Source organism: Panthera tigris, chromosome F3 (genome assembly GCF_018350195.1).
Source record: "Panthera tigris isolate Pti1 chromosome F3, P.tigris_Pti1_mat1.1, whole genome shotgun sequence".
In the NCBI taxonomy this organism is placed as follows: domain Eukaryota; kingdom Metazoa; phylum Chordata; class Mammalia; order Carnivora; family Felidae; genus Panthera; species Panthera tigris.
Genome location: NC_056678.1, coordinates 52,316,507 through 52,326,885, shown reverse-complemented (window position 1 = coordinate 52,326,885; position 10,379 = coordinate 52,316,507). Strand labels below are relative to the sequence as shown.

General features: G+C 35.3%; 2 pseudogenes; both read left to right on the top strand.

Moving 5' to 3' along the window:
- Positions 1 to 2,345: 2,345 nt before the first annotated feature.
- LOC102955059 lies at positions 2,346 to 3,392 on the top strand (annotated as a pseudogene).
- Positions 3,393 to 5,326: 1,934 nt separating this feature from the next.
- Positions 5,327 to 10,379, top strand: part of LOC122235765 — a 95,647-nt pseudogene continuing 90,594 nt past the window's right edge.

Sequence of the window (10,379 nt, the reverse complement as noted above, 5' to 3'; positions counted from 1 at the left end):
GATTTATTCTTTGGTTGCAAAGATGGGTCATTATTCACAAATCAATCAACCTGGTACACCAAATTAATAAAAGAAAAGATGAGAACCATATGATCATTTTAATAGAGGCAGAAAAAGCATTTAACAAACTATAACATCCATTTTATAACATTCATGATAAAAACCCTCAACAAATACTCTTGGATGTTAGAAGGAAAATAATTTTGAATCTGTGAATCTCACTTTATTTTCATAGAACACTAATTATATTAAGATCACCTTCTCAGTAGTACTAGCATAATAACACTGTAAAGATATTGGAGAAAATATAACAAACTGAGAATTTTTTAGATGACATCTAATATACAAAGTCATTTCATACATATATAGAATAAAAACATAGGAAATAAAAATATATGTTTTCAGTATTTAGAAAGTTTATAATACTTTTTATCTTTATATGATGTATTTGTCTTTAAAAAGTTTATTGTTTCTCAAAAATTCAAATTTATATCAGAAAACGTTTGACACATTTTATAACTACTTCAAAATGTTATCAAAACATTGTTCTGATTGTTACTGTACTACCTTTTCCAATGTAACTAAAAATACCACAGTAATTAGCATTCTTCCTATTTCAAAAGTTTAAATAAAATGCCATCATGTAAGTTTGTTTTGGAATAAAATCTGCAGGTAAAATTTTAATAAACATTTTTGGATAAGTTATCTTGATTTATTTAATTTCAGATTTAAATTCTTCTTTAGTTTTCTGGCAATAATTATAAATGTGAGTGATATTATACTTAAAACTCATAAATTTTACAGTGATTCTTAAGACATCACCCCAGGGGCACCTGGGTGTCTCAGTTGGTTGATTGTCTGGCTCTTGATTTCTGCTCAGGTCATGAATTCACGGTCATGAGATGAGCCTATATTAGACTCCATGCTTGGTGAGGAGCCTGGTTAAGTTTTTCTCTCTCAGGGCCCCTGAGTGGCTCAGTTGCTTATGTGTCCAACTTTGGTTCAGGTCATGATCTCACGGCTCCTGAGTTCGAACCCCACATCAGGCTCTGTGCTGACAACTCAGAGCCTGGAGCCTGCTTCAGATTCTGTGTCTCCCTCTCTCTCTGTCCCTCCCCGATTCATGCTCTGTCTCTCAAAAATAAATAAAATGATAAAAAAATTTTTAAAAATTCTCTCTCTCTCTCTGCCGCTCTCCTGTGCTCCTGCTCGCTCTCTCTCTCTCTCTCCCTCTCTCTCCCTCTCTCTCTCCCTCTCCCTCTCTCACACACACAAAAAGCTGAAGAAAAAAAAACAAAAACAAACCAACTCTCTTAGATCCATCAGATGATCAAGGCCACAGGGCAAACCATTGCCCTGAGAAATTGGAAAGAAAGCCATCAGATGCAAAGCTTATAGTTTATCAGAAGCAGAAACAGCCACTTGAGTCAGCATTAGTAGTCATAAAGGACAGTTGACTAATTGCTAGAGGCTAGTGTTGACTATCTTGAGATATAAAAACTTCAGGAAAATCCGCCCCAAGGATCTCCTGCACTTTTGTAGTTTTTCCTCCAGGGGCCTTGCCAGGTTCTCACCGTGAAGATCTGAGAAATATCCCTCCGCAACAGGGATAAGGGAAAGTATCATTTTTGAGTATGCTCAGAGAAGTCTCTCTCTTTAATAAAGGCATGTCCATAATGGAAATTATTTTACCGGTGTGAAGTAAGGGAAATACCCATCCCCCGCCCTCCAGGCCCCAGCCTTCCTGTGTCACCTAAGGTGGGGGAAAAAAAATGAAAGAAAGAAAGAAAGAAAGAAAGAAAGAAAGAAAGAAAGAAAGAAAGAAAGAAAGAAAGAAAGAAAGAAAGAAAGAAAGAAAGAAAGAAAGAGAAAGAAGAAAAGAAAGAGAAAGAAAAAGGCTAAGTAGCACCTGTGAAGATCACAGTTCAAGGACATAGACATACCAGAAAATGACCCAATTTGATCTTACCACTAGAGAACATTTCTCTTGCCCCACATCTTACTGCCACATCAACAGGCTTCTATATATGCTACCTGGGAATTGAGGCTGAAAAGAATTGTAAGACTCAGACCCTATTCAAAAAGGAGTCTCAAGGAAAATCCAAGACAACAGAGGAGACAAAAGCTGCAAAAGGAATTTTAGTTTCTGACATCTGCAGCTAGAGCAGATTTAAACACAACATAAGTCCTAGCCAAGTAAACATAAAACTAAATACCAAGAGCCTTTAGTCTTTAAACATAAAACCGAACACCAAGATTTACCACTGTTCCTAAAGTTAATATGGTTGGTTTTCAAAATTCATCATAAGAATACAGCATATCATTAGGAGTTATGCCAAGTGTGTGTGTGTGTGTGTGTGTGTGTGTGTGTGTGTGTGTTATTTACACCAGTAAATTAATAAATTGCGTTGTCTTGGCTTGCTGCAGAGGGCTACTCAACAGGCTCTCCAGCCAGCACCTTACACACTCCACTGGCTCCAAGGCCCTCAGTCTCTGCTCATCTCACTGTAGGCCATGCCAACATGAGCAGCAAAGAAGGATCAGGAGGTTCAGGAAAGGGAAGCATAACAGTTCCCCACATAACCAGAGAAGAGAAGGGAAGGATGTTCATTCACCTCCACTTATGATATTGGCCTTCAAATCATTTCAGCAGAAACTTGATGCAAAACATGACAAATAAGAGAGACTTGTGAAACTTTATGGAGATATAACTGTTAAACATAGAAGGACAATTTTTCATCTCCATTGGCTTACGAGTTCTCCTGATATGGAAGAAATATTGACTGACTTGGAAATTAAATTGGATGGTATTAGACAAAAGGTGTTACAAGTAGCTCAAGAGCTCTCAGGACAAGACATGCATCAATTCCATAGAGCTGTTGCTATAGGACTGAAGGAATATGTGGACATTATCTCTTTTCAACACCTCATCAGAACATGATCACTTACCAATATGGATGAAATTAAATAATTGATATTTACCACAGAATAATATGGAAAAGAAAATGAGACCCCCTCCTTTGATGCACAGGATAAGCAGTTTGGGACTTGGAAACTAAAAATCACCCCTGTTGATTACCTTCTGGGAGTGGCTCATTTAACTGGAGAGTTGATGCAGATGTGTATTAACAGATGGGGAAAGGGGGACATTGACACCCCCTTTTGAGGTGAGCCAGTTTTTACATCAGGTTTATGATGGGTTTTTATTCACTGGCAATATGGACCTTATGCAGTTTCTAAGAAGCTGTATACCTTGAGACAAAGTTTGGCCAAAGTGGATAATACTTGGTTATGCCTTTAAAGTCAGAGGTTCAGAAATTCCAGAACATATGCTGGCAGATGTCTTTTCAGTTAAAACAGAAATGATTGATCAAGATAAGGGCATTTCTTAGAATACCGTACTTCAGTTTTTATTCTCTTGAGAGATCAGTTTGTAAGACTATTATTTAGTATTTCACTTGAGTTTATTATGGTTTTTATATAGAAATGTTAAAAATTAAAAAAAAAAAAAAAAAAAGGGGGCACCTGGGTGGCTCAGTCGGTTAAGCGGCCGACTTCGGCTCAGGTCATGATCTCATGGTCCGTGGGTTCGAGCCCCGCGTTGCGCTCTGTGCTGACAGCTCAGAGCCTGGAGCCTATTTCAGATTCTGTGTCTCCCTCTCTCTGACCCTCCCCTGTTCATGCTCTGTCTCTCCCTGTCTCAAAAATAAATGAAACGTTAAAAAAAAATTTAAAAAAATGTTTTCAGTTGTACTTGTTTTAAAATGTATATAAGCAGTGCATAAAATTATCAAAACAAATAATTTCTTATGTCTTATAAAAGTTTGCATGCAAATGTTTGCACCTATGCCTATCTGAATTTTTGGTGGCTACACTTCGTTGTTTATCTTAGGAATGTGAACATGCTTCAGAGAGCACTTTCTGCTATACCTATTTTAATTCATATTGTGTGAATTTTGGAGTGTTAATATTTAGTGGAAGTCATTTATGATTTAACTTAGTGATTTTGTTATATGTAGAAAAAAGATTTCTTACTTGTACATCTGGACTTGACTTTCCTGTTTAAATTTCTTGGTAATATTTTTCCAAGTCTCCAAAATAGGTTTATTCCACAGAACAATAATTAAAAATATATATATCACGTTATCAGTGTACTTAATTTTCTGAGGTATTATAGTGAGAATTCCTATTATATTCTTGCCAGTGTTCAGGCAATTTTGAATCCATTTGAAACAACCTTCCAGAAAAATCGACGATACCCTGATTTTAGTTTTTACATTTAATTTTTATCCTTTATCACAGAAAGTCTGATAGCGAATTGGAGCTAATATTTTCACTGGTATTTAAGTTTAATTATGTACTTGTACATACATCTGAGAAAGCTTTTAGTAATGGTTATTAGCAGTTCTTTTGTTGTCATTATATTACATTTGGCATGTTTCTTGTAAATGCATTTATAACAAATTACATTTAAATAATTATAATGAAGTTTGAAATTTTCCAAATACTAAGTTAATTCAAACCTTTATAGTTGTCAGATTGTGTTATTTGATAGTAAAAAAGTTGCCACAGAAAATTTATCATGTACATCTCAGCAAAAAGACAGTTGTCAACAGAGTTGGGAATAGCAATGATAGTCTCTAGTAATGTTTAGAATTGGAGTTTGCCTATGAAATTCGTTATAGATTCTTCCCTGTGATATGAAACTGACTTGAGCATAATGCTATTGGCTGACAACCAGACATTTCCTTTTGGTTTTGTGAATTTTGGGAATCTATGTACTGGATTTTATTTTTGGAAAGATTAGCTGCTCTGTTTGCAAGAACCTGATCCTTTGAAAGTGAAATTTTCAAAAAAAAAGTCATATAAAGGAAAATAAAATATACATATGCATAATAAATTAGGTTGGTTGGTTAAATTTGGAGGTGAGCCTTTTGGGAAATCATGAGGGTGGAGATTTCATGAATGAGATTAGTGTCCTCTAAAAGTGATTCCAGAGAGCTCCCTTGTCTCTTCTGCTAGGTGAGGATACAGCAAGAATGCAGCCTTTTATGAATCAGGATATGGCCCTCACCATACACTGAGTATATGGGCAACTTGGATTTTGACTTCCATTTTCTAGAAATTTAAGATATAAATATTTTTTAAACCATACAGTCTATAGAATTTTGTTACAGCAACCCAAATGGACTAAAACAGAAATTGGTTCTAAGAAGTGAGGTGCTTCTGTAACCAGTACTTAAAAATCTGAAAGCAGCTTTGATCCTGGAGAATGAGTAGAGCCTGGAAGAGTGTTGAAGTGATGATAAAAAATGCCTATAGTGCCATGGGCATATCTTTGAAGGTGATTCTCTTACAGCTCAGAAAGAAAAGAGCTATAGATAAAGCATTAAACAAGAACAATATTCATGTAATCCTGAACAGAATGTTGGTAAATATAAGAGTAGTAAGGGCCATTCTGGTGAGGTCTGATAGAACTGAGGAACATGTTATTGAAACAGAAGGTAAGAAAAACCTTGTTATAAAGCATCTGAAGCTTTAATTGTGTTTGTGTTCTATTGTTTTGTGGAAGGTAGAACTTGTGAGTAATGAAGTGGATAGTTATTTGAAGCTATTTTTAAGCAAAACGTTGAAGATTCTGACTGCTTATAGTAAACTATGTGAAGGGAGAAATGACTTAAAGATGGAATTAAGAAAAAAAGGAAGTAGAACTTAAAACTTAGGAAAGTTCTCAGCCTATCCATATTACAAAATATGAGACCACTAAGGGCTGTGGCCAATTGGCCATTTGAGAAGATTCGTGTGGGTCAGCCATCACACCAGAAACCAAGAGCTATTGTTCAGGACCATGGAAGGATGACTCCAAAGGCAATTCAGAGATCATCAGGTCTGTTTTACTAATCACAGGCCCAAAATGTAAGGACCTGGGAGGAAGTGTCGTTTCAAAGGAGGACCTGTGCCTTTGTGACCCACTGTTCACACAGTGCCAGGTGCCACCTAACCTTGCAGGCTCCCTTCACACTCTGGCACCAGGCTCCTTCACTGTCCCAGGTATGGTTTTGGTAGGCTCTAGTGCAATGATAGCCTCCACTCAGGAGTGCACAGGAAGCAAATTCAGTAGCTTCCTCTAGCCACAGTCCTCACCAGCAAGCAGTGTGTAAAAGCCCAAGTGGACATGTCTACCTTTACCTGGATTTTAAAGGATGGAGCCACCAGTCAGACTGGTAGGACCCAGGTAGAGAGCCACTACAGGGTTCTCCCCCTGAGCCCAGGGAGTGACATTGCCACCCCAGGAGACTATGAAGACTGAGCAGTAAGCCAAAGGTTATCATTCTTGAGTTTTAAGGTTTATTGTTATTTTTCAGCATTAGGTTTGAGACTTACTTAGAACCTGTTACCTCTTTCTTCATTTTTGTTACTCCCTCTTGGAATGGAAATGTTTATCTTACGTATGTCCCACCATTATATTTTGGAAGCTTGTAATTTGTTTGGCTTTACAAGGTTCACATCTGGATAGCAATTTGCCTCAGGATGAATTATATACACAGTCTCACCTGTATCTGATTTTGATGAGATTTTATACTTTAGACTTTTGAGTTGATGCTGGGATGAGTTAAAACTTTTGGTGTTATTGAGATGGAATGGACTTATTTTGCATGTGACAAGGACATGAGTTTTGGGGAGCCAGGGCAGAATTATAAAGACTGTGGTCCCCTAAAATTCATATGTTGAAACCTAATCCCCAGTGTGATGATATTTGGAGGTAGGGACCTTGGGAGGTGATCAGATCATGAGGGCAGAATCCTCATAAATGGATTAGTACTCTTATAAAAGACCCCAGAGAACTCCCTTGTACCTTCTACCATGTGAAGACACCATGAGAAGAAGGCCACTTATGAACCAGAAAACAGACCCTTCCCAGACATGAATCTGTCTGCAACTTGATCTTGGACTTGTAACCTTCAGAATTGTAAGATATAAGAGTTTTTTGTTTAAGCTACCCAGTGTTTGATATTTTTGTTCTAACAGCCCAAATGGACTGAGATAGTATTCTATCACTCATTCATCCCATCAGTTCACCTAAAAGCAGCACAAAACATCAGTACTTCCTTCTTCCCACCAGGATCCCAAAGCATACACCTATGCTACCTTTATTTTCTATAAAGAAAATAGAACAAGTGTGCCTAGTTGGCTCAGTCGGTAGAGCATGAGACTCTTGATCTCAGGGTTTTGAGATTGAGTCCCACATTGAGCATAGAGCTCACTTTTAAAAAAATGAACAAAAACAAATCATTGCATATAAAAATTAAAAAAAACAAAAGCACAAAATATGCCACTTAAAAACATAACCAAATTGACATTTAACATTTAATCAACTTAGGTCAACTTAAACCAACTTTAAATCTTCACTTTTTTCATCAGAATATTTTCTCTGTCTCTTTCTGTTTCTTTCCTTCTTTCTGTTTCACTCTCTCATTCTGAATTTGCTCCTCTCTCCTGTTCTCTTAATTCTGTATATACTAGAAAAATTTTAATAGGACAGTAAGAAACTATGTACTTAAAAAATCTACAATTGTGGTTTTATTGTCCAGGAAGTTTATACCATCTGTTATTGGTTTTAAGGGTGTATTGCTTTACTTATTTAGATATTTGGACAGAAATATAGGTAAAAAAGAGATATTTTGCTGTGAAGGGATTAATGAGGAATATGTTCTATCTGGAAACAATCTGTGTCAACTACCCTGGTGAAGGAATTTCACAAAATTTATTAATAAATGAATAATCTCTGGGTTATACTGAGAAATTGAGAGTTAGCAGAATTACCTTTTGAACACAAAATGTTAGAAAAAAGTTATAAATCATATAAGTCAGCATTATTGGATCTCTGAGAAACTGTATTAAATCAAGGTTACATATATTAAACATAAAGCATATCCATAACTTATTTATTACAAACCATACATTTCTATTTGTTCACATCAGTGAAATATAGATGAGATGGTGAAATGAATTAGTTATGAATCACTTCCCATTGAATGAATGCTAATGTTAAAGTTATTGATTTTTCCATGATTTTTTCCCTTCAAATTCTGGAGAACATGTCCTTTAATTTCAGTTCAGCCTTGTTATTATATTATAGTCTTTGAATGTATATTTGCATTATTAGGTATTCCAGTCTATTAGACACCTTTTAAATACACTCTGAATACCCATTCTCATCTTTAGCTCTGACGACCTACTTTTTTTCTTTTACTTTTTAAAGTAAAGCTTAACAGTTTAAAAATCAAAGATCACAGTATATGAAAACTAATACCCTCTGGCCATTAAGAAACCTTAACAAACTAAGAAGGCAAGACGAAAGGGAAGGTCATTCTAAAAATCACATGAAGTTATGATTAACTTTTCCTTTTAAAAATCTGACAAAATATGAAAATATTCTGTATGACGGCAATGGGAAGCTACAAAGACAGTGAAAATTTGGGGGGTTGTAATCTTAGATTGGAGGAAAGTACAGAGTGATGACATGGGTGTTTGGGGCCACTTTTTCTTTTGAAATGATTGCTGATTCAGAAAGGGAAACCGGTGGCAGTAGGCTGAAGAGCTGAGCAAAGATTTTGCAGTTTCATGGGAGTTTGAGAGCCCACTTGAAATGAAGACTGTAAATTTCCCAAGCTATTGATTGAGAATCTGAAAGATCCACATTGGAATGAAAGGTGAAGCATAAATAGATCACTCAGTCACAAAAGGCTAAAGCCTGGTTTCACGTGATCATAGTCTCCATGTGGGAAAAGTGATACGGGATTGCTTGTAGGCAGAGAATAGCAGCCTGCCCCAAGGAACCATAAATATTCCCTGAAGGACAATGACAGCAAAAATCTCATATATACATATGTCTACAAGTCAGTGTAAAAAAAAAAAAAAAAAAACAATTTTATCAGAACACAGAACTTTTTTAAAAAGAAAAATTCAAAATATAAAGTGACCAGAGATATTTTAAAGGGATTTTCAAACACGGACTTCAAATTAACTATGATAAATAAATCTAAGGATGTAAGAACAAGGAAAATATTGGCAGACATTATAAAGATGAAGCAAATAAGAATTTTAAAAACATCAAATAAACTATGAGTGTGATAGATTTAATGGCAAATAAGAGATAATGAACTGAAAAATAGATTGAGAAATACTCAGACTGAATAATAGAGAGACAATGTGTAAAATACAGAAGAGATCATATGAGATACATAGAACAGAGTGAAAATACTAACAAAAATATAAATATTGTTGCACAAGAGAAGAGTTATAATAGGATACAATCGGTCATTGTAGAGATACTGATGAAGAAATTTCCAAAGTGGGTGGTAGAAATCAACTCACATATTAAGCCAGATACACATAAAGAATGCCACACTTAAGCTCCTAAAAGAAAAACTCCCAAAAATTAATATATGAATAGGCCTAAGTCTTTGATACTGTTTTTTTTTTTCTTTTGTATTTGCCCTGTATTTTCTTTCTTTCTTTATTGCTGCCTTTTTTGTGTGTTAATTATTTTTTAATTATATTTTTAAAAATATTCTTTAGGATGTTTTTATAAGACTTTACATATACATTCTTGCTTTGCTATAGAATTCCATGAGCTGGGGCACCTGGGTGGCTCAGTTGGTTAAGCTTCTGACTCTCAGTTTCAGCTCAGGTCATGATCTTGTGCTTTGTGGGTTCAAATCCCACATCGGGCTCTGTGCTGATGGCGTGGATTCTCTCTTTCTCCCTCTCTGCCCCTCCCCAACTTGGGCGCATGTACTCTCTCTCTCTTTCTCTCAAAATAAATAAATAAAAATAAATAAAAAGAATTCTATGAGCTAACTTTATGCCATTTTTACATATAAGATAGAAGTCTTATGAGAATTATATGTTTATGAATGCTAGTCTGTTATCTTTACTGCTGTTGACCTTTATTTTACTTACCATATTATTCATCCCATAATATAGGTGTTTTGTGGCAAATACACAATGAATTATTAGTTAATTCCTCACTATTCTGTATGTAGGAGTTAAATAAATCCCCAATGGGGAATAATAGATATATATCCAAAGAAGAAAGGAGTCTATTTTTAAAAGAGTTTAATCTGGCCAACCTGATAATAGGAAAACAAACTTCACAGAATAATTTTACTATTTTTGTTTAACCATTCAACTATGTTTTTAAGAAATTCAAAAATGAGAAAAACAGGTTTTACATTTATAACATATTTGCTACTTCTTATGCATTTCATTCCTTTGTGTTTATTTCTATACTGAAAATTTTTCTTTTCACTCACTATATTCATCTGTTTTCCAAGAGCCAAATAACATTTTGTTAAAGATCCTAAAACTAAGTA